The sequence below is a fragment of the Rhipicephalus microplus genome, chromosome 3 (assembly GCF_043290135.1).
Source record: "Rhipicephalus microplus isolate Deutch F79 chromosome 3, USDA_Rmic, whole genome shotgun sequence".
Classification (NCBI taxonomy): domain Eukaryota; kingdom Metazoa; phylum Arthropoda; class Arachnida; order Ixodida; family Ixodidae; genus Rhipicephalus; species Rhipicephalus microplus.
In genome coordinates, this window is record NC_134702.1 from 194256239 (window position 1) to 194281937 (window position 25699).

At 48.0% G+C, this 25699-nt stretch overlaps 1 pseudogene; it reads right to left on the reverse strand.

Moving 5' to 3' along the window:
• Nucleotides 1-19292: 19292 nt before the first annotated feature.
• On the reverse strand, nt 19293-22879 carry LOC142803084 (uncharacterized; annotated as a pseudogene).
• Between the last annotated feature and the right edge of the window lie 2820 nt (nt 22880-25699).

Consider the following 25699-nt stretch of genomic DNA (forward strand, 5'->3'; position numbering starts at 1 on the left):
CCACGAAGTGAACGATGCTAGAGGAGCTTGCTCGGAAGTGCAAGGGGTCTTTCTTGGAGAGACCATTGCTATATGAAGGCTTGTCAACGAGCCGGCTCATGATGTGTAATTTGAAGTCAGCGTTCTTGAGCACGTTCCACAGCTGGCACTGCGAGATGTTGGCCACGTTAACCACCTGGCCTATTATGCATCACTGGCCGCTGCCATGAGTCAAATGCACAATGGTCATGAATTGCAGACACGGAGCTATCGGGCGTTCTTTAACGGCATTGAGAGCAGGCGGGTTAAGGGGTTTTTGGAGAATATCGCTACTTGTGAGTAACACTCATCGTTACTCATCGCTACTTGTGAGTAACACTCATCAATTGACAAACCGACAGATGAATGGATGAATGGATAGATGGATAGATAGCTGGATGGATAAATGGATGGATGGATGGATGGACGGACGGACGGACGGACGGACGGACTGACGGATGGATGGATGGGCGGACGAACGGATGAATGGATGGATGGATGGATGGATGGATGGATGGATGGATGGATGGATGGACGGACGGACGGACGGACGGACGGACGGACGGACGGATGGATGGATGGATGGATGGATGGATGGATGGATGGATGGATGGATGGATGGATGGATGGATGGATGGATGGAAGGATGGATGGATGGAACCAGCTGTGGTCTTGAGATCGGGCAGTGGCTCACGTCACCTAGTCATCAAGTTAAGTACTATTATTATGTGTTTAAGGATTGAATTTCACTCGCGCCTTTATTGTAGCCACCAATCAGTATAGCCTCCTCTTGGTTATTTCCACGTGTTTAAAGTCCAGTTTGCGTTCACTCTGCCTAAACCCCAATGCTTCCGAAAATTCCACGCCAGTATCAGCAACTATAGAGTGGAGCCCTATACAGAACACTATCAAATATTCAGCCGTTTCCTCCTTCTCTCCACACGCACTACATGCTGTTTTTGTGCTTTCGTATTCGGTTCAGTACGTCTTGGTATGCAATACTCCCGTTCTGGCCTCGAACAGCGGAGAACTACCCCGAGAGTCATCGTAGTTCTTTTTTTTTTGCAATTTCCTGCTTGAAGGTTCGGTAGTCTCCAGTGATGATTTAGTAAGCAACCAATCCTCCTTTGTTTCCTTCACCTTTTTCTTAACTAATGTTTCTTTTAGGCTTGGTGTTCTGCAGTTGCCTAAATATTTGTTTGACAATTTACAAGTTCGCTTGTTCCATATAGTATCAACAATCTTCATGTACAAGTAGCTGAAAACTTTCCCAGCCCGACACTCCTCTCCATTTTTTCCAACTGCTCCTAAAATCTATCTTGCTGCTTGCTTCCCTGCACTCTAACGATGTCCATCCCATGTCACCCTCTACTCCCTGATTTGAGGTGTTCCCGTGTGCTCCCAAAGCAGTCTATCTACGCCACATTGTTTAATTTCCAATCTTGCTTGAACCTCTGATCTCATACACACGGCCGCATTACCGAACGTCAAACCCGGGATCACGACACATTTTCAAATCCCTCTGCCACGTCATACGTATTATAGTTCCACAGTGCCCTTTTTTATTACATCTGCATTCCTGTTACCTTTAGTCATTACGTATCTTTCATGCCGCGTTAGGCACTCAGCTGATTATGATGATAATGATTTGGTGGCACACCCTTCGCAATGGGTGGACGTGGAATCCACGCACTGGCCGAACATAAAGCTCTACTTGCAACCAGTTTTTTCTACAAAATGATAGATAAGGAGAAAAAAGAAAAAGAAGATGAAAGAATAAAAGAAAAAAACACAATACACAAACAAAAAAACAAGTGGGGTAATCATAAAATGAGCAGTGGGAGTGTCGCAGGCTGGCTGGCCGACGTTTCGATAGGAGGACCGTCCTTTGAAAAAGATCGATCTATCGGCTCCCATCAAGATTTTGGACCAAAAAAAACAAGAAACACAAAAGCCGCTCAGACTTGGCAGCAGTCGAAAATGTCTCAACGCCGCAACAGCCGCTCGCCAGCATTTTACGCGTACCATGCATTTTAGGTCTATACATCTGGTCCGTGAAACGTAACAAATTTGAAGCAGCTCCACTGTCTTAACGCAGCCAAGACAGGCTGGACAGCTGGGCTAGATAATGCCTTATTCTTCCTTTTTTTTTACTAGATTTTGCTATACAGTACCTTTGCTCCTATTCCGCTATAAATTTCAAACTTACCTTCGAGCACTTTTGGTATAGATTGAATATATAAAGTTCTTTCGTGTAAGTATTGAACTTTAGGTGGGAATCAGTTGCATTTAATCATCGTTTCATTTCGCTGCGGAAAAGTCGCTTCCATGCTTTTCTATAAGGTGGTTGCTGCAGGAATGAATGAGCGAGCGGTGAATGAGCAAAGCGTGGTTTGTGTGCGGGGTTGTGCTTCCGTCCTTTCACTCTCTGCGTTCGTGTAACATTTGTCATTTTTCTCACGCTGCGACTGCCTCGGGGTGCAAGATCGAGGCACGCACAACATTTAGCCTGTCGGCAGGGACTGCTACAGAACTGATTAAGCAAACACCAAAGACGCATAGGAGCTCAAAAAATGGCAACTCGCTTTTGTGACGTCTAAAAGAAGAAAAGTGGCGAGAGGACGCAAGTATTTCCTCGTTGGTTCCTGCACAAGTTTTTCTTTTAATGGCTTAACGTAAATTTCTTTAGATTGTCATGCGATCACCAATCCAACAAGATTACTTGAATAATTATCCAGAACATTTCCTGGATTTTACTTGTTATTGCTGAAGAACCCTCAGCAGCATATTATAAATTATAAAAGCAATGCTTCGTACACAGCCAGCTTTGTTAGCGTAGAACAACTACCGCTATAATCTGAGCAACTTTTCCAACTTGCTGTTGCCTCACGGTTCTCACCACGTGCAAAGAGGGAGAGAGGGAGAGAGATATATATAACTTTATTTGCACGTAACGCGAAGCATTCCAATAGGTCAAGCCCCTATTTCAGGACTCCGCTGGCTCTAGCCATCATCTCTGCCCGTTGGACCAGCCAGCGCTGATCAGCAATGACCGAGCCGCACACCAGGGCCTCCCATTGTTCCTTTGTGTTATTCATGTTGTCTCACTACGTGAAATATCGTGAAATTATTGCGAGGTTTTTGCTAAAAGCATCAAAATAGCCCTATAAGTACACGTAATCAGCCAAATTATTGCCTTTATTATTCGACAGCTCGTGACATGCAGTCACGTATAGGCGCAGAATGTGCTTATCACCGAAGACTTGCTCTTATGCTATCCATCAAAACAGTACAAGACAAAACCACCTCACGAAGTACAAGAGTTATTTTCCCGGTTACTCTTGCCTGCAATTTAAGTTTGTCGGCAAATAAATAACGGTCTCCTCGCAATTCAGAGTAAACCAAGTTTTCTTATTAGTTCATTCTAGTTTAGGTTCAAGTGAACGAGGTTCAAAGAATTACATGAATCACGTGGAGCGCTTTAGCACGCGTGAGCTCATGTTACCACTGGGGAGTTCCCGCTAACTGTGTTTCATGACGAAGCGTTTCCTTTGTAAAGAAACAAACAGGCTGATTCGAGCATTACTACAAAACAAAAATCAAAAACATCCCGAGGGTATAGACCATAGAGAACCGTACTCGAAGACGTACGGCGCTGTCTTCGGTACAGAAGGCTTACCGCCCTCGGGAGACTGGGACGCGAAAGGAAGTAAATTGCTAGAAACACTTAAAGCGTAAACCTTCTGTGATCGGCTGTTTCCAAGCACCATGCCACAATGAGACGTTAACTATGAGCAAGAAAAGGAAAGATGCACAAAAGAAAAACTAGAGCAGCCGGCGCCCAGCTTGTGCAACTTTAATGCTTGCCGATGCACTTGGATTCAGAGGGTGAAGGGGATGGGGCACAAAGGAAACGTTCGTCTCTCTCTTTTATTTGTCAAGTTTTTAGTGGCTCAGGCAGGCAGTGTTGGAAAGCGCAGACAGAGGACCCTCACCACGACGTTGTGATTGACGGATGCTTTCATCGCCCCGATGTGTCCCGTTCGGCAAGAGACGCGGTACTCAGTAAAGCCAATGGAAAACCCGCTTCTATCACTAAACTATAATCCTGTGTTTAATTGTGTATAATCCTGTGTTTTGTACTTTTGTTCTAATGCTGTACCACAAGTGTTAATTTCTCCTGTATACTGTGAGGCACGATTTATTCGCCTTTAATTTTGCTGTTCTGTATTCTATTTTCTACTGTAACCCCCCTACAACAATGCCCAATGGGCGATGTAGGTACTTGTAATAAATAAATAAATAAATAAAAATACGTCGGTATTTAGTGCGACCACTTTCAGCAAATGGAAGTGTAGCTGGCACACTGAAGCTCTCGTCGCAACCTGTAGCAGAAAATGGAAGTTCTGGCGGACGCTGAACAAACGAGAAAATTTCTGGGTACACCAGTGTTATTCGAGTATTAGTCACAAGATTATGTAACATCTGCCTCTTCTCAAGCGTAAAATTCCCCATTATATCTGTAGTAGACATGGAAGGCAGCTCTGGTATCAAGACAAATACCTCGTGCTAGGAAGACAGGCTGTTTTGTTAAACAGTGCAGATCACTCCTGAAAGTTCTATCTAGGTCGGCTAATATGTAGGGAACTATATATGTCGAGGCGAAAATTCTCTGCCGCTGGTAAAGTGACACTAAAGTGACCAACAAAACATACTCACTTATTTTTTGCAAATATTCAGCTGGATGAATTTGTTTTCACAGCGATGTCGAGGCCATAGTTTAGGAATACCCGTTTTTTTGTAATCAATAAAGGCTTGCGTAATTCTAGATAATCATCGTCAATAATTAAGGCCGATATTGATGATCACCACGCCCGGCGCGCACTACAGACTAACGGTCTACAACACAAGACTATAGCTCACCTTTCAAACAAGCGCAGAAATGTGAATTAAGGCACGTCGATGCAGAATGTGGCCTCACAAATAGGCTCTGAACCCCTCATGTTGGCCACTTATTTTATGCGCATGTTGCGTAGTGCTTACCTGTTCTTATTTTTCGTATAGATAGGGCGAGGACATGCGGAGTCTCTCTCTTTTATGGACGCCTTTATTGAGTGCTAGGTACTGAATAACGCCAACATGCTTCAAACAAAGTTGCCGCCTGTAAGTGCTCCCCCAAAAAACCGGTTGGAAGACCTCCGGCGCATTGTAGCGTATGCTTTTGGAGCGAATGAACTTGTTACTAATAAAATAATGATGTTTGACAAAAAAAATCATAACACAATTTACACGGCGCTATTTATTGACAGGAATACGTACACTGAGTGCAGTAGCAGCGATGAGGTGACCAGAAACAAGCTTTTTGCGCGAAAGGCAGGTAACCGCTCAGGGTGAACTATGTGACATACACTCGTACAATGGCAAGTTTGATACATATATGGGACATAGGAGAAAAAATATCTTGAAATAAACAAGTGCGCGACCTCATGAAAGCTTAAAAAATAGCAACCGCTGTTGTGTGGTGGTCACCGAAGTTTTTCGAAAAGAATTGGTTAGATAATTTAAAAGGAACTTATCTGGAACCTATGGCAACTTCTGTGCAATGTCAGCAACAGTTCTTTGTTTTTCTACAGGAATATTTCTCTTGTAAGGTTTTTGACTTTTCATTACCATTATATGTCATGTGGTGTCACACTACATGCATATCGGTCTCCTTGGCGAGCCATTTCCTGTATTTTTTTTTCAATCTAGTACAATCTCTGTTTCTTGTTGACAGAAACGTAAGCGCATGCCATGCGGTACGTTATTTTTAAGAGCGATGTTCTTTATGCTCTCACAATTTTTGACCGGTGCCATCGAGGCTCGCCACAGGGCGCCTTCCGCGTACACATTGCGCATTTGGTGTGAAACATTCTCACGAACATGATTTTATATCGTTTATTTACCAATCCATCAATGGAGCTTCGCTCCTTGATCAGCATTCAGTTCATGGATATGCAGCCATTTTTTAGAATGATTCTTATCACTCTCATCTCACTCCAGTGAACATGCCAGTTTTTGTAGAATATAAACCACCATATATCGAGGGGTAGGACCTAAGAATTCGCTAATGCTGCTGGAAGGAGAAGTAGTCTAACAGGTGAGACCTGGGGCATCGCCAACTCGAATTCAGGAAATGTCGCACGAAAACGTTTGCTGGCTTGCTCTCCAAACAGCGGAAGTACACGGGAGACCGCAAGAGGAGAAATCACGAGAACAATGCAAGTAAACTCTTGAAATAAGTAGTTGCATTGCAGTGGGAAAACAACCTCGGGAAACCGCACTGCAAAATTTGATGACAACAGTTATCGTAAGTTAGTCCAGTGATATTCGTGGCCCAATCGTTCCTATCACGGAAAAGCATAGAATCTTTTTAGCAAGATAATATGCAGTAAAGTTTGATATGCCACTATGGGATGGTATCTCGATTGAGCTCGAGAGAGCTCGCCCACAGTGATCATCTTGCTACATTTCGCGAGATCACATATTTTACAGAGCTGAGAAACAGTTTCATATTCCCCTTCTAAAAGCTCGACAGATTGTAAGCAAGCATGCTATACATGCTCCAGATGGGGCCCTGCCCCTTTAGGAGATTTCTGAGCCTGCACCACCCCGACAAGTTTTTCCGTCTCTTATCATGTCTAGCCGAATTTGGCTTTTAACTCACATGCTCTGGCAGTGCCCTACGTTGCAGTAATTTAAGAAAGAAGGAGACCTGACGGCCGCCATCACGTGCACTCATACAAGACACCCCGTAGAAAACGTCCAGCTCCGGGTCATGAATTGTTAGTTAACGTTTTACAGAGCCTCAGTAAACTGTTAGCCTAGCTTCGTTTGATGAAGCACTAGTGCTAAAAGCTTCTGGTTCAGTTTCTGGTAGCAACCTCTTTGATTTCAGGGACTGTAATACCCTCTGTTGATTTACTGGCCCGACTGCTATTGTAATTATTTGCGTTGAAATTACGTTTCTGGTACTACTCATTACTACTCAATACTTTAACCGCTAAGCCGGGGAGGTTACCCAAGCCGGGGAGGTTACCCAACTTGGGCAACATACGCCCCATTTCGCTCACATCCTGCGTGGGAAAGGTAGCCGAGCATGTGGTCTTCAATAGGTTGACCCAATACCTGGAAGACAATGGGCTCTACCCGCACACCATGATTTGTTTTCACGCCAAGCTTTCGACGCAAGACGCTATGAAGCTGCTCAAGCACCAAGTCATCGACTGCAACACACGAGACATGCGGGCCATTCTCGGCCTTGACTTAGAGAAAGCCTTCGACAATGTTAGTCACTCTTTTGTGTTGCGGTCGATTGCTGAGCTCGGCCTTGGAGTCAGATTCTACAAATATGTCAAATCGTTCTTGACCCGCAGTAGAGCCACCCTCAGTGTGGGAGACCTTGTCTCCGAGGAGATCGAGCTGAGATCGCGCGGCACGCCACAAGGGTCAGTGATATCGCCCACCCTGTTCAATCATGTCATGGTCAGGTTGTCCAAGAGGCTCTCATGTATCAAAGGCATTAACCACACAATTTACGCGGACGATATTACCATTTGGTGCACACGTGGCAGCGACGGGCAAGTAGAGCGCTCCCTGCAGGAGGCCATAGACACCACGGAAGACTACCTCCGTCCCACAGGCCTGAGGTGTTCCCCAAGCAAGTCCGAGCTCCTCCTCTACCAACCCACTAGGCGAGGGCCCAAGCCCAAAAACCTGGCAGCCGATCTCGAAGAGTGATATCAAGCTCTACACCGGAGATGGCAGCGCAATACCCAGAGTCGACTCCATTCGGGTCCTCGGCATGGCCATCGAGTCCAATGGTTCCAACGGCAAGACTATACTCAAGCTCTCCGCCAAGGCGGATAACGTGGTTCGGCTGGTTCGGCGGGTGGCCAACCGCTACCAAGGCCTCAAGGAAGACAACCTAATCCGCCTGGTCAATTCCTTTGTGCTCTGCCACTTTTCATATGTCGCGGCCATGCAAAATTGGCAGCGTGCCGAGCGTGACAAGATCAACGTCTTGCTCAGAAAGATTACCAAGCGGGCCCTCGGTATCCCGATCAGGACGCGCACCGAGCGCCTGCTCCAGCTCGGAGTACACAATACGTTGGAGGAGATTGCCGAAGCGCAGGAGCGGGCCCAGCTCGCGCGCCTTTCGAGCTCCCAGACCGGCAGACATATACTCCGAGAGCTCGGTCACTCTCCGGCTGAAGTGGACGAGAAGATGAGACAAGTGCCCCGTGAGATTCGTGACCTCATCACCGTGGCACCGATACCGAGGAATGTCCATCCCGAGCACAATCGTAGTAGGCGACGGGCTAGAGCTGCCACTCTTCTCAAGCAGATTCACAGTGAGGAGCATGGCGTCAGCTTTGTCGACGCGGCAGCTTACCGTGGGAGCCACGCCTTCTCGGAAGTCGTCGTCGACTCCAAACAACAAATCACCAACTGTGCATCGGTTCACACCGACGATCCGACGATTGCCGAGCAAGTGGCCATCGCCCTGGCCATCGCCCTGCCATCCTGGAAGGTGAAAGGGGGGTCATCTATAGTGACTATAGGTCAGCTATTCGCGCTTTCGAGCGCGGTGTAATCTCCAAGAAAGCCCTGCACGTGCTCCAGAGCGGCAGCCGCGACGACATCAAGCACCACGTACTGATTTGGTTTCCTGCACATGTTGGACAGCTCCAAGGCGCTCCCCCCAACCTCAACGAGTCTGCCCACGAGGCCGCGCGCGCACTAACCGACCGCGCGGGTTCCGGGCAACGATTCGGGGCCAACGGGGTTGCGGAAAACAGGGACACGCCTGCCACGTACAACGAAATAATAAAATATTTTTACCTCGCACGGAGACTATATCCACTCCCTCTTCCAAATCTTGCTAGGCCACAAGCCCTTACGCTCACACTACTGCAGACCGACACGTACCCTAACCGGAGATCCCTTCACGCTGTTTATCCTGACGTGTATCTCAATGACGCTTGCCCCGCATGTAGGGATGTATCCACGCTGGCGCACATGCTCTGGGAGGGCAAGGCAATGTACACTAACCCCAACACTACATTGCTCAGGTGGGAGGCGGCCCTACGCAGCTCCCTCCTGGCCGACCAACTTTGGGCTGTCCAGCAGGCCCACGGACCGGCCGATAGGCTTGGCCTAACGGTGCTGACGTGGTAGTCGCCCGCTGCGCGCTGACGCGCGCCTTGCAGGACCTCAATAAAGTTTCGCAACCAACTCAATGATGTGCCTAAATCAATTTTCATAGCCGTGATTTTTCCACAACGAAAAGTGTGTAAGAAGATGGTACACGTCTTTTTTCTTTTTGTAATGAAATATGTTGTCCCCGTGTTTGCCGCATAATACACAGCAATATGAAACAAGCATGTGCACTTACAGCATAAGAGGTTTCTGGAGAAATGTGAAAAAAAAACGTTGAAGTAGCTATAGTATGTAATATTGATAAGTATAGTTTCTTTGTGCTCAAACGTTTACAAAACCAATTCGTATTTGCACTTCATTTTTAGTAGGTGCACTAATGATTATCTGGCCTCTTGATCACGTACATTACTGAACATTCATAATTCGTAAATTGCTTGATGTGATGAAATAAAACGAAATTATATGAAATATATTTACCTGTACCCTTTCCATGTTTGCTTATAGCGCCAGCCCAGGAAGAACAAAATGCAGACTCCTGCACAAACCTTTCGTTGAAAGATGAAACAAGCAAAATTGAGTAGGCGCCGCTGCTTGAGACTGCCAGCGTTAAAAGCGCAATCAGGAGTGTAAATTACTGCTCACTAAAACAAAAATTGCAGTAGAGAAAAAAAGAAGGCGTACCAGCCTTAGCACTGCATGATCCGCAAACGATCAAAAGTGCCGGCCAACCACCCCTTTTGACGAACAATTTCTTTTTCTTGCTTTTTCATGCTGTAGTCTATATCACCTGTTTACTCCCGAGGCAATGTTACAACCCATCTAAGTGGCCAGATACATCGCAGGAACTCTGCACAGATGTTCAAGGATACACAACGCAGACTGATCGCAAGGTGCTAGCTCCGTCGGAAGGAGAACAACCCGCCCTATAAAGCGAGGCTGGCCTCCAGGCGCAAAACAATGCCTGGTTGTATCGCGAGCAATCCACCGAGTGGAAACCACTCCAGCTGTTATACATCTACTGCAAGTTTGAGCATTATTTATTGCTTCACCGCTGCTTCGTTTACGAAGAAACAGCCGTACAACATTCAGCTTCAGTGCGCGGCAGAGCAAAAGAAGTCTACCGAAGGCATGACGCTACTTCTATTCTTTCCTAATATTTATGCTTGGTTTTTGCGTTTTGTTGAAACTTTTTCGTCCGCGTGGGCCACGATTCCCAGGATCGCAATATATAACTGCTAGTTATGGTCAATGCTTTTCGGGCTGTGTTTGCCTCGGTATTTGTCTTTTTAAGTGGTGTAGTCGCTATCCTGGGGTATGAGGATTGAGGCCGCTGGTAGCTGTCATCGTATGTGTTTATATGCGGAGGACGGGAAGCAAACATTTATTTGTAGACGGAGCGAGACCGAGTTAATGTATCTGGTAAAGAGTTACGTTCCTCATAAGTGATGAGGGATAACATCCTTGACGACACACGTAACGATGGGAGCCTAGCTTCGTATTGCCTTAAGAAGTGCAGATGGTATTCAGTGATCGGGGGCTCACGACTAGCGTAGTAACAGTAACGAGAACAACCGCTAGCATACAAGCAGAAGCACGGACTGCTCAGCAATGTGGTAATTCACGTTAACTTAGTGGCGCGAAAAAAAATGAAGTACGAACAGAAGACACCTGGACACAGCACGTATTAACAACTGAAACTTTATTCGAGAAAGTAGACATATATAAGCGATTAGAAGAACACGTGCGGTGAAAGAAGATGACTAGAAGAGCAGACAGACTGTAATAATTGTCTTCCTTTCGTGCTTCAATTTTTTTTCGCGCTACTCAGTTAACCTAACATTTAAGTTGTTTAAATAAATCTATCACTACCATCACTAGCAGCTACCGCAGAATCAAAATAACACAAAGAAAATAAAACGCACGGCATTCCCGAGTGTATGCGCAAGGCAGCTGCACTTGTGCATTTTTCAGACGAGCTCAATGGCTGATGATAAATTGAAATTTTTATCAATAAATTAATGGAGTGACTAGATTTTTGTGTTATTCCCAGGCCCCATGTACTGTCACAGGCCCCACACAGGCCCCTTGTACTGTGAGAACTAATGAGATGCAGTAAGTCAGTGGAGAGATAGTTTTACCAAAGCCTTAACGTTGTACCAAGGGTCCTCAGACAGCATAACGGCTTTGGGTAGCGGACGTCCTAACTGACCTAGGTTGTGAACTGCTTACCCTAGAGTACAAACCATTCTTGAATGCATACCCCCCTCCCGACCACCACGTAACTTACCCCTGATTTGACATACAAGGAGAAAGTACGCAATTCTGACCTAATGTTGGGGCTGGTATTTCTTTTTTTAAATGTCGGGGTGAAAAGAAAATGGTTTGCTCAAAACCAAAATGAGCAATTGAAACTGATCCCTTTGTGCTTGGCTGACAAGTTTATGAAACTTATCGGTTATGATTATTATGATAAAAGCTTTATTTTCGTCCAGAAATGACCCACATACTTATGTGTCTACCATGGGCTCAATCGTACTAAAAATGCAACTAGGGTACATACAGGAAGCTGTGCAGGTGAATACTCGGGGTAGCAACCACTGCTGACGTTAATGTTGATGATGATAAATCGTTGCTGAGCCGCTCGTATTGGTAGGCCATGTTTGATGCACTCTGAAATAACCAAAATGCAAAGGCACGTTCTCGTGCGTTATAACGATACTGCAACCAAATGCCAGCATGCACGCCTCTTTGCAGCTCAGCCATTGCGAATAGAAGGCTGCTTTCATGATTACGATTAATTGGGGCATATGTCTTTGGCATAGAACAGCCACAGACGTCCACTCGTTACAAATCTGGAATTTTATACATTCCTTAGAATTCAGCAAGGGGCGTATACGTGAAGCCTGGCATTGCCGAGAGCTAGTCTGTAAAGAACGAAGCAAGGATTTGTGATAATTATTCCTTATAGTGGCTCAATTATTCAGGATAAAACAATGAATCTTAGTGACTGCTCTAAGCGGGCAAGTTAGCATTGCAAATTTCGCCACAGCCTTATCTCTTCACAATATCTGCCAGAAGTCTGTCAAGTGCTTGCTGCGATATGTTTGGCTGCAAACAAAACTAGTGGTTAGGATATTTACGCGTGAAAGGCAATCAGGACTGGCACCAAGCTCCTTCCTGATGTGGCGTGGTATAGTTCCGCTTTACCCTCTATTCTGGCAACGAGTTGAAAGCGTAGGCAAAAATGATTACGTTCACCCTTTACTACTAGCTGGTGATAGAAAGAGATGAGTGCTCGTTGCATCACGAAGTAACATTGCGAAGATTTTGGCTGTCTTGACTGTGTAAACATAAGTAGCGAACTTTCAAGCACAATGCCTAGAGCGTGGTCTTGCGAGGATTCTTCTCAGTGCAACAATAAATAAACGCAATTACCCTGTGCATAAAGTTTCCTAAAATCAACCAGAGGAGACACTGGCACTGCGATTGTTCAGCGACCATGGGAATTGCGGGTATGACATTGATTTACCTAGTCTTCGTGCTTTCGGGTGGCGAACACACTTGTGGCTTCGTTTATTGCTGCGTTTTAGTTTCATTAAAAAGAAAGAACAAACCGTCTTTCACTTCGTGACCCGATTCGAAGTGGTAAGCCTCAAATAGTAAGGTTGTGAAGCGTAACTGCCGAACATTTGCCAACTGTTTTATGACAAAGCAACTTCCAGTCACGTGAACCCAGAACGAACGTAAAGTACGAAGGCAAGACAAATCCATGTCATAACCAGAACTCCCATATATACTAGCGCCAGAGTTTCCTCTAGTGTATATTTAGGAAACTCTATGACCCTGTGCACAACATGGCGTGATACACGGAGCAATACTTGAGACTCTTTAATTCTGCATGTGCATGCATTTGTATCGCCTCATACAAACTTCAAACAAAGAGGAGGCTTGTGTTTATAGTGATGACCACAAATCGTATCGCAGATAGCACCATGAAGAGGTTTTACACTTACATGTAGAAGTTTAACTATACAATTAGTTTACCGCTGTACTAGAAAAAGCATTTCATATGAACAGTTCAGAGAAATACAAGCAAGAACGAACGAGAATATGCAGGGCATACGACGTTGATCGAATGGACAGCTACGCTGAACGCGTGCTTCCGGGGTATAACTACGCCTAATATTAAAAAAAACGATGGCCTTAGTGATTCATACAAGTCGTCGAGATGCAAGAAAAATAGGGATCTTCGTGCTCGCTAGCCTTTTGGTGAGATCAGTACCGGCTGCCAGTCTGATCCCCGTCGATTTCTGGGGATGCGTCCTGATGGGGGCTCTGAGCCCTTCTATCGAGTGGAAACGCCAAAGGTTCACTTCTCTTTCCCTTCATTCCCTTCTGGGTGGATCACTGGTTGAGAATGGGTCATCGCTAGCTTCATATCGTAGGCATGTTTGCACTTCTAGAAGTGTTTGCTAGCTGCCAAAGTACTCCCAGTGGCAATATTAGCTCCATGCCCGCCATCCCCACCTCATACTGGGCGCACCGATTGACTTCGAAGCTGTACCTTCAGACCTTAGACACTGAAATTCTATCTGCAGAAAGCCGTGCCTTTTGCTGACTTCATCGTACAACCACAAGTTCTTCGAGTATCACAGGGGTGATATTGCAACGTTGGGAAAAATCAGCAAGTATGTTTGCACACCTCTAGCATCTCCGAGATACTTTGTGTATAGTACTATCATGATAACAGTTTTTATTCTGCATCTGTTTGTGGGTGCGATAATAACGTATATGAACAACCAATATAAACGAAAAGAAACCCGCATAGGTAGAGACTGTCTCATAAAATTGTGTGTGCGTAAGTAGGCTAGCCACTATCATTTATAAGTTGTGCGCAAAGGTGGCCTAAGTGGCTTAGTGGAAAACTGATCACGGTTGTTAAGAAAAGAAGCTCACACATTAGAAACTTCGCTACCATGTTGCGAGTTGAGCTACTTCAATGATACGGTATGCTAACCAATACTCAAAAATGACCCCCGACGAAATATGGAGCCAAGGCTAGCCCGCACTCCGAAAAGTAGCCACACTTTTTTTTCGAAGAAGGGAGGGGGGTGATTATATCTATGAAGGTTTTAGCACGTGTTTGTATAGGTGCGTCGCTTTTGTAAGCAAACAAAATTGAAAAAAATCTAGAAAGGGGTACAGGACAGAAATACACATGCGCAAGAAGCACTCTTTGTGCGTTCTTACCTTTACTCGTCGCGTTTCGCGTAAAATATTGTGGCGTATTAGCAACTTTCGCCAGCATTCCCGAAAGCAGCAAGACTCACAATCAAAAGCTACTTTATTCAACGCGGAAAATACGCGAGCTTTTCTCTTTCGCTAGTTCGTAATGCCAATAAAAGCGTCAATAAACTTACTCTCGAAAGGTCATAGTGTCGCGCAGGAACACCAGCTGCTCGTAAAAGGGCCACGAAGCCGGCTGCACTGGACTGTCGGCAGGCGGGTTCCCTTCATCGCCCTCATCTTCGGTGTCGGTGTCGGTGTCTTCCGTGCCCATGCCTCTTTTCTTTTTTTTTCTGGGCTAGCACGAACAGCCTTCGGAACTTGTCCCGCAAAAACTTCCAGCGCTTTTGCAGCGCAGTGATGCACTCTGCGTAGACGAAATGAAATATCAGCCATTGCTTTCAACACAACCTGTCAAGCCGGCGGAAACGCGCCGTACGTACCTTTTCTGGCCTTCCCCGGATACATTATTTGACCCACTTCTTTCCACAGGGCATCTTTGACTTGCCGATTCTTGTGGTCCTTGTGCGTGGCCAGCCACAAGGACGTCCGGCTGGCCACACATGAGATTAGTTTTTCGTTATCGACCGCCATCGCCAACAACTTGCAGAGGGCAGCCATTGCGGCTGAGAGACAGGAGGAGCGGAAGCCCGCGGCAGCGGCGTTTGATTGGCTGCTGCTGAGGGAGCAACTTCCGGCGCGTGTAAAAATATCTCGCATAGCCAGATCTTTCCGAACGCGCGCGCTTCGCCAGGCGCGCCGTCTCCGGCCGTCACGTGGTAGCGCATAGGCGCGTGAGCGCGTGGAATCTCGCGCGCGAACGCGTGCGTGGAGTTTGGGCTTAAACGTTGTTCATCACCCGACGGCAGGCCCGCTTACATGGTGGCAGCGGTGCCTAGCTGAAATGGCCACGCCGCCAGCGATTTGCCCTCAACAATCTTGCTGCTGCCAAAGCCGTTGGACAGATCGGGCAACACCTGGCTCGCATGAAAAATTAGCAGAGTGAGTTCACGCTATTTTCCACTGCTACCCAGTTGACAAAACAAGCGAAAGAAGTGCAAGCAGCCACGATAGTGATTATCGGTGAAGAGGCAAGGAAGGTATACAGCACCTTCACGTTTGAGGCTGAAGAGGACAAAAATAACGTAGACGTCTTAATTGCCAAGTTTGAAGAGTTCTACAAGCCAGAAACGAACTTGACCTATCATGAATTTCTACTTGGGTCCAGAAATTAAAGGGAAGGCGAACCTTTCAATGAGTGGCTGACGGAGCTACGAATGTTAGCCACAAACTGTGAATTTGGGGTAATGGAAGTCCGGATGCTGCGCAGTCGTAATATTCTGGATAATCGTGACAAGAACCATCGGCAGAAAGTGATTGCGGAAAACCCTTCGTACAAGAAGACTATCGATATCTGTCGCACGCAAGAGAAAGGGAAACAACAGTTTCGTGAAATCAGTGAAACCGCGGAGACAGCGGAGGACACGGCAGTTAACGCCGTCGCAAAGAAATGGGATGCCTGCGGCAGCTGCGGCTATCGCTCACACCGCTGCGAAAGATGCCCCGCCACCGGTAGAACATGCAATAAGTGCGGAGGATTCAACCACTTTGCCCGAGCACGCAAATCGGCAACGCCTTCGCGAACCTTTCCTCACAAGAAGAAAGAACTACGGGAACTATGCGCAGAAGACGGCGATTTTTTTCTGCAAACATTAACGGTGAGCACAATCAACACAGACCACTGGAGCGTGACGGTGGACATTGAAGGCTAATCAATGACTTGCAAATTAGACACGGGGACTAATTGTTGTGTCATTTCAAGGAGGGACGTTGCAAAGCTACCGGATCTTCCAGAGCAAGCTTGCCGCGTCGCGCTAACAGCATTTTTCGGCCACAAGGCAACCGCCCAAGCAAGAGTGCACCTGCGGCTTTCAGCCAATGAGAGGGTGGTCCACGAAACATTCTACATCATAGAGCAAAGTGTACCAGTGACTCTGAGTGGTTCAGCAACCAAACGCCTTGAATTTATCCGCCGGGTACAGCACATTGATGACGATCAACTTTACAAGCCAGCCCAACCTTTCGCAGATGTCTTCACAGGACTGGGTGAGCTCAAGGAATACGAGTACGAAATAAAACTCAAGCCCGGCGCCGTGGGCGTCGTCGTACCAGCTCGAAGAGTCGCCGTGGCCCTGTAGGACAAGACTAGAGCGGAACTTCGTTGTATGGAGGATCAGGGCGTCATAACAAAGGTAACAGCCTACAGAATGATCCAGCCATATGGTTGCCGTTGTTAAAGGAGACAAAGTTCGAATTTGCCTGCATCCAACATCACTCGATCAAGCCATACTCCATGAAAACTATCCCATGCCAACGTTAGAGGATATCGCTCCTAGACTTGCCGGAGCAAGATTCTCTTCCACGCTTAATGCAGCGTCAGGGTTTTGGCAAATTTGGCTTAGTGAGTCGAGCTCCAAGCTTTGCACCATCAGCACTCCATATGGTCGCTATCGGTTCGTTCGCATGCCGTTCGGAATAGCTTCGGCCCCAGAAATACTCCAAGCAGCAATGCACACGTTTTGGAAGGCTTGTCCTTGGTGGTGGTTGTGATGAATAGTATGGGGCAGAACTAAAAAAGAGCACGACTGCAGCTTAAAACTTGTGTTATCCCGGTGTCAACAGCACAACCTCCGACTTAAACCCAAGAAGAGTGCGTTTCTGCAGCTGGAGGTCCGGTATCTGCGACACATACTCACTACAGAAGGCCTACGCCTTGATCCGGAGATAGTACAAGACATACTTGGAATACCGGAACCGATGAACAAGAAAGAACTGCAAGTATTTCTTGGTACGATGAATTTCGTGCAGCGATTCATTCCCAACATGTCAGAGGTAACCGCTCCGCTTCAAACACTGTTGCGTACAGACTTTGCATGGGTTTGGACGGAGGCGCAGCAATAGAGTTTTGAGACCTTGCGTCAATCCTTGACGAAAGCACCCGTTTTGGCTTTCTTCAACCCTAAAAAGCCTTTCATTCTCTCGGTTGACGCAAGCCAATTAGGAGTCGGCGCAGTTCTCATGCAAAACGGCCGCCCCATCGCTTTTTCGTCCCAATCGCTCACAGAGGCACAACAAAACTATGCACAAATTGAGAATGAAATGTTGGCGACAGGGCATGGTTGCACGAGGTTCCATGACTATGTTTTTGGTCAGGCAGAAGTGATTGTAGAGACCGACCAGAGGCCTTTAGTACCAATACTTAACAAGCCGCTGCATCAGTGTCCCCTTCGCTTGCAACGCATTAGGCTGACTTTGCAGCGCTATCCGATTCAACTGATTTATAAGCCAGGCACATATCTTTTTCTTGCTGATGTTTTGTTGCGTTTTCCGAGCACAGTGAGCAAGTACGAGGAAACTGTGCAGTTTCAAGTAAATGTGCTAGAATTTGTTTCAGCCTCGGAACCCCGCCTAAAAAGTATTCTCGCAGCAACCAACAATGATACCATTCTCTCCAAGCTGCGAGAATATGCGCTGACCAGTTGGCCTGACAAGAAGCACGAGGTTCCAGAAGCCATCCGCCCATACTGGTCTTATCAGGAGGAGATACACGCACAAGATGGGCTCCTACTTCACAGCAACAAGGTGATCATACCAAGTTCGATGAAAGCAGAAATATTGGCTCTTTTGCACGTCGCACACCCCGGAGCAGATAAGATGAAGGCGCGGGCATGAAGCATCATGTTCTGGCCCTGCCTGGCAAGCGACATAGAGCAATTTTGCAGAAACTGCAAAATGTGCCAAAAGCATTGTCGTGTTGCGCCCTAGCGAAAGGCCATGCGCGTCCGGGCCGGCCGCAGGAGCTGAGAAAAGAACTGAGCCGGTTCCGATGCGCGCGCGATAACGTCCATTTTTATTCCATGCAACCAGCATACATATATAGCAGACATTCATGTGACCAATGACGTCACGTACAAACGACACTTTACAATTGCGGGCGACAGCGCCAGATAACGCGGACACTTGACGCGCCTGGGCGCTATCACCACATCTCCCCTTCTTTAACAATACGCTGACAGTTGCAACAAACTTCGCAGCACTGCCCGCGAAAGAACACTTCGCAGAAACAAAAAATGCGCAAGAACAATACAATCAATTACTGAACCCGTAGCGGTCCGGCCGTCGAACAAGACGACCAAATCGCGTTCGGTATTCAGGAAGGTCAGTTCCCGGCAAGGAAGGGCTAGATAGATCGTCTGGCGCCAGGCTGTCTGCAACGCGATTAGAATTCTGTTCCGTTTCTACCCGACTATCATCTGCCTGAGGAAAATCATCGCTATCTCCCTCATCCTCACCTTCTTTTGGCTGTGAAACAAAGCGCACTAAGGATTTCCTGTTTCTTTCTAGAACTGCACCAGTGGAAGTTCTAACCACATACGACCTCGGCCGCTCAGCAAGTCGCAAGACTCGTGCTTTTGCTTTGCAGTCCGTTACCCAGACTTCCGCGCCCGGTTCGAGTGCTCGCAACGAAGTAGCCCTATGACGAAGGTTGAAGTTCCTACGCTGCCGCTGTCGGGCGGTCGTATCATGGCTTCTGAACTTTCTCAGGTTCACCGTCTGAGGCAGAAGGCTTGTGGGATGGACAGGCACCGTTGTGCGTAGCCGCCTGCCCATTAGAAGTTCTGCAGGGCTTTTCCCAAGTGGCCCCGGAGTGTCCCTGTACGCTAGGAGAGAAAGATATGGGTCCTTCGCTTTTGTAATGAGACCTTTGATTGTCTGAACCATCCTCTCTACTTCACCATTTGCCTGGGGTACCTTAGGCTAGACGTCACAGCGCGAAACCCGTAGTTGCGAGCGAACAACTTGTATTCCTGCAACACAAATTGCGCTCCGTTATCAGACATAACTTCTGGTATGCCATGTCTTGCAAAGAAACTTTTAAGGTGCGTAATGACAGTGGCACTCGTTGTAGATGATAACAAAGCAATCTCTGGGTACCTAGAAAAATAATCTACGACTACCAAATACCATTTTCCTTGAACATGGCAGAGACCAGCTCCTAGTTTTTGCCATGGACGCTGTGGAGTGGTTGTCGGGATCATTGGTTCTGGCTTTTGGTGTCTGTGCTCGGCGCATACGCGGCAATCGGTAACCAAAGCTTTCAGCTGATAACTCAACCCCGGCCACCATACCGGCTCTTTGGCTCGAGCTCTGCATTTTTCGATTCCCATGCGTCTCTCGTGCAAGCGTATCAAGACCTCTGTGCGCAATTTCGGAGGAATGACCAACCTCATACCTTTAAGTAGCACGCCTTCAGCAACTGTAAGCGTGGCTCTTTCCTGCCAATATGGACGCAAGACCATCGGGAGAGATGAGAATTTTGGCCACCCTTTCCGGCTGAATTTTACGAGTGCTTGACAAACTTCGTCAGCGGCTTGTTCTGCTTTCACTCTCTCGAGGAGGCTGGCCTCGACCGCGTTTGACAAGCATCCTGAAACGTGCTTGCTGACGTCACTAATAGACAGTGCATTATCAGTTTTCTTTTCCCGAATCGGGGCCCTCGACAACACATCTGCAGTAACTAAGCTCTTGCCCGGGACATGCACAACTTCATAGCTGAACCGCATAAGCCTCATGCGAAAATGCTGAATGCGAGGTGGTAAAACATCTAAAGGAGATTTTCCCAGCAAGGTTACAAGAGGTTTGTGGTCGGTTTCACACACAATTTCAAGACCTTTGATGTACCCTTCGAATCGTTCTGCCGCCCACGTCATTGCTAGTGCTTCTTTTTCAATCTGGGAATATCTGGTTTCGGCAGGCGTCAACGATCGCGATGCAAAGGCAACGGGTCGTTTTTCGTTGTTTGGTTGAACTTGCATCAGTACCGCCCCAAAACCGAATGAAGACGCATAGGCGGAAAGAATCGTAGGGTACTTTGCATCATAGTTAGCCATGACGCGCGCCGAACGGATAACGTCTTTAACGTATGACAGCGCTTGCTCTTGGGCTGGTCCCCACGTCCATTCAGAACTCTTCAAAAGCAAGTGACGTAACGGCGCCGTTTTTGAAGCCAAATCTGGTATGAATCTTGCCAGATGATTAGTCATACCGAGCAGCCGTCGAACGTCAGACACGTTATTTGGCGTCGGCAGTTCTTTGATGGCCCGGACCTTTTCAGGGTCCGGCCCGATTCCATATCGACTTAGAACACAACCAAGAAACTTTATCTCGGTTACTCCAAAACAACTCTTTTCTTTGTTTAGCGTAACACCAGCACTCATGAGACAGTCTAAAGTATGACGCAGACGCTCATCATGTTGAGCTTTGTCGCAGCCATAAATGAGCACATCATCCATCATGTTTACCACGCCTGGGATTCCTTCCAGAATCTGCGACATTATCTTTTGAAAAAACTCAGGTGCTGACGTTATTCCAAACGGTAGCCTCTGAAAGCAGTATCGCCCAAATGGCGTAATGAAGGTAGTGAACAATTGGCTTTCCGGTGACAACTTGATCTGATAAAATCCAGAATGAGCGTCCAGCTTCGAAAAAACCGATGCCCCACTTAACAGACCAAGGCTATCTTCAACCGTTGGCATAACATAGCGCTCGCGAAGTACACTTTTATTTAGTTGCGTCAAGTCAACGCAAATACGAACGTCTCCAGAAGGTTTGAGTACTGCTACAATACCTGCGCACCATTCTGTTGGTTCGTCTACTTTGCGGATTACGTCATCTCGCTCCATACGCTCGAGCTCCTGCTTCACTCGGTCCCGCAGGGGTAAGGCAATGCGACGCGCAACCGAAATAGCAAAGGGTACTGAGTTCGGCTTCAGTCTGATATGGTATTCCCCTTTCATAGCTCCCAGACTACCGAAAAGCTGAGGGTAGGAAGCTTCGATGGCTGTTGCGCTACTGACCGAGTCAGCGAACTTGATCAGCTCAAGGGCTTCGAGTGCTGGGAGACCCAAAAGTATCGAGCGTAAAGGCGAGACTACGTACACAGTTCGTCGGACAATGCGTTGTCTCCACTGTATAGTGGCAAGAAATTTTCCGAGAACATGCAGTGGCTCATTCGCAAGGCCTGTTAAGGTTATGTCGCACTTGTCTAATTTGGTAGGCAATCCCGGAAATGTTGAGGGTACAACGGACACTTCTGCACCCGAGTCAAGTTTAGCGAACACCGGAGTGCCGTTAATGATAACTTGAGCATACCGAGAATTGGAGTGCTCCCCATTTACCGCGCCTACGAAATACGCCCCTTTTTCCATATGGAGAGAAGAAATCTGTACCTTCTTTCGCTCGCCTGCAGCCTTTTTTTCGACACACCACTGCAAAATGTCCGGAACAACCGCAGTAGTTGCATTTCGCAGCTCGTGCCGAGCAGGAGGTCCTCGGGTGCTCTCCTTGACCGCAGTTGGGGCATGAACTGGATGTGAGAGGTCGGTAGGACTGTGGTCTGGTGCGTTGCCCTTGTGTGACCGGTGCACTGGTCCTTGACAAGGTGCCGGAACGCTGTCCTGAAGAATTCTTCCGGGGCTGCCGTTGTTTGTTGACCGCGTCCAGGTTGCTGGCTGGCGCTGCCGAAGTTTCATCGCTGGTTTCTCGCAGCTGTTGCTGCTGTCGTTGGACGGTCTCTTTCAAGCGAGCTTTTGACAAAGCGCTGGCGAGTGTAAGATTTGCATCCATTTGCAGAGACTCCGAGAGCTTGGCATCACTGAGGCCGACTACAAACCGGTCGCGGATCATGCGTTCCTTTTCCTTGTAGTCGCACCGGTCCGCCAGTGTGTGCAACGCGGTGATGAATTGGTCGACTGACTCGCCTGGTTGTTGTATGCGTCGGTGAAAACATGCGCTCTCGTAAACGAGGTTCCGTGCGGCCACGAAGTGATCGTCGAACTTTTTTCTGACGACTTCATACTGCTTCTGCTGTTGTTCAGATAGTGTGAAGGTCGAAAAGATCTCTCTCGCTTGCCTGCCAATTGTGTAGAGTCCGGACTTGCGCTTCTTCACTTCGCTCATTTAAGCCAGAGGCAAAGCGGTAGTCGTCGAATAGTTGGATCCAGGAAGGCCATTCGGACGTTCGGTCGAAGTCAAACGCTGGCAGAGCTGGAACCGCGAACATGCCGTGAACTGGCTTGACTTCTTTGTCTTCTGACATGGCGCCGCTTGACGAAGACTGGTGCAACGCCCCTCGAATATCAGAAGAATCCCACTTGTGACACCATGTCGTGTTGCGCCCTAGCGAAAGGCCATGCGCGTCCGGGCCGGCCGCAGGAGCTGAGAAAGGGACTGAGCCGCTTCCGATGCGCGCGCGATAACGTCCAATTTTATTCCTTGCAACCAGCATACATATATAGCAGACACTCATGTGACCAATGACGTCACGTACAAACGACACTTTACAATTGCGGGCGACAGCGCTAGATAACGCGGACACTTGACGTGCCTGGGCGCTATCACCACAAGCATCAGCCCCAAAACGCAAAGATGCCGCTTTTGAGCCACGAGGTTCCAAACTTGCCCCGTCAGCTGCTGACCCGCAGGTCGCGGGATCGAATCCCGGCTGTGGCGGCGGCATTTCCGATGGAGGCGGAAATGCTGTAGGCCCGTGTGCTCAGATTTGAGTGCACGTTAAAGAACCCCAGGTGGTCGAATTTTCCGGAGCCCTCCACTACGGCGTCTCTCATAATCATAATGTTACAGGTAACTTATTTAATAAATTAAATACGATGCACTGTGCTCGGCGAACAAGATGGCGACAGTTCATAAACAACCAGCTACCAACGTCGTCTTTCTCTTTCTTCCAGACAGGCTGTGCCGGCTGTTGCGTATCATAACCCCCCGGTGGTAGAAGCACCGTCTCGGTGCTTGAGCGACTCGGATGCGGTAGAAGGAGGGTGATAGGGCTTGAGTCGAGCTATGTGCACGATGTCACTCGAAGATGACGATGATGACGTTGAATCGACTGGAACGATCTCGTATGTAACGTCAGTCACCTGGCGAACGACGCGGTATGGTCCAGTGTAGCGTGACAGCAGTTTTTCAGAAAGCCCTACACGCCGAGTGGGGGACCAGAGGAGGACAAGGGAACCCGGTGAAAAGTGCACGTTTCGATGATGGGAATCGTAGAGCTGTCTTTGGCGCTCCTGTGAAGCCTGCAGGCGGCTGCGGGCGAGTTGGCGTGCGTGGTCGGCTCACGCGATGGCTTCGCCGACATACTCAGTGACCGAGGGCAGCAAGGTGTCAAATGGTAGGGCGGGTTCTCGGCCGTATAGAAGATGGAATGGTGAATAGCCGGCAGTGTCGTGCCGAGACGAATTATATGCGAACGTCACAAATGGCAAATGAACGTTCCAATCCCGGTGGTCGGCCGCTACGTATTTAGAAAGCTTGTCGGTTATGGTGCGGTTGAGGCGCTCCGTAAGACCGTTCGTTTGCGGATGGTACGAAGTGGCAAACTTGTGCTTGGCAGAGCAAGAGCGCAGGATTTCATCAACGACAGCTGATAGGAAGGTGCGGCCCCGGTCAGTGAGAAGTTGGCGTGGAGCTCCATGTACTAAAATAATATCATATACCATAAAGTCTGCCACATCGGTTGCGCAACTCGTCGGAAGTGCTCGTGTGATAGCGTACCGTGTCGCATAGTCAGTGGCGACAGCGATCCATTTGTTGCCTGAGCTGGAGATCGGGAATGGGCCAAGCAGGTCGTGGCCAACTCGAAAAAAAGGTTCGATGGGAATGTCGATCGGCTGAAGGAATCCAGCTGGTAGGGAAGATGGCTTTTTGCGGCGCTGGCAGGGTTCACAAGCGGCGACGTAGCGTCGAACAGAGCGGGCAAGACCAGGCCGAAAGAAACGACGACGTACACGGTCGTATGCGCGAGAGACGCCCAAGTGGCCCGCCAAAGGAGCGTCATGAAGTTGGTTGAGAACAGTCGCACGAAGATGTGCTGGTATGACGGGGAGCAAGTCATGGCCATATGGATCGAGGTTACGGCGATACAGGATGCCGTCTTTTACCAGGAACATTTGTAGAGATGCGTCGCGAGGCCTTGACTAAAGTTTGCCAATGATGGTTCGCAGGGAAGCATCCAGGCGTTGTTCGTGGCCAAGGTTGAGTAGTTGCGTCACAGACAGAAGGTCTGGAAAGGTGTCAGTATGGGCAGCCTCTTCCACGGGGTAGCGTGATAAGCAATCAGCATCTTGGTGTGACCGCCCTGTTTTGTACGTTACGGTGAACGTGTATTCTTGTAATCGTAGGGACCAATGAGCGAGGCGTTCTGTGGGATCCTTGAGTGAGGCCAGCCAGCAGAGCGCGTGATGGTCGGTGACTACCCGGAATGGACGCCCGTATAAGTATGGGCGAAACTTGGCGACTGCCCACACGAGAGCGAGACACTCACGTTCCGTGATTGAATAGTTGCGCTCGGCTGTAGATAGCAGGCGGCTTGCATATGCTATAACACGGTCATGTCCGCGTTGATGTTGCATTAGCATTGCCCCGATGCCATGCCCACTAGCGTCAGTGCGAACCTCGGTTGGAGCTGATGGATCGAAATGGGCTAAAATCGGCGGTGTTGTAAGGAGCGTCGTGAGCTGGGAAAAAGATGAGGCTTGATCAGCGCCCCAGAAAAACGGGGTGTCCTTCTTTAGGAGGTTTGTGAGTGGGCGTGCAATGATGGCGAAGTCCTTAACAAACCGTCTAAAGTAGGAGCACAAGCCCACAAAACTGCAAACGTCCTTTGTTGACTTCGGAACAGGAAAGTCCGTGACGGCGCGAATTTTCTCGGGATCCGGGCGGACTCCTGCGGCATCGACGATGTGGCCAAGTACGGCTATTTGACGACGAGCAAAGTGGAATTTCGACGAGTTCAGTTGAAGTCCGGCTCGACGAAAAACTTCAAGAATCGCCGATAAACGCTTGAGATGGGAGTCGAATGTGGGCGAGAAAACTATAACGTCGTCTAAATAACATAAGCAGGTTGACCATTTAAACCCTTGGAGCAACGAGTCCATCATTCTTTCGAATGTGGCCGGCGCATTACAGAGACCAAAGGGCATAACTTTGAAGTGATAAAGCCCGTCAGGAGTGACGAATGCGGTCTTTTCACGGTCCATCTCATCCACAGCAATCTGCCAATAGCCAGATCGAAGGTCGATGGTGGAAAAATACTTAGCACCGTAAAGGCAGTCTA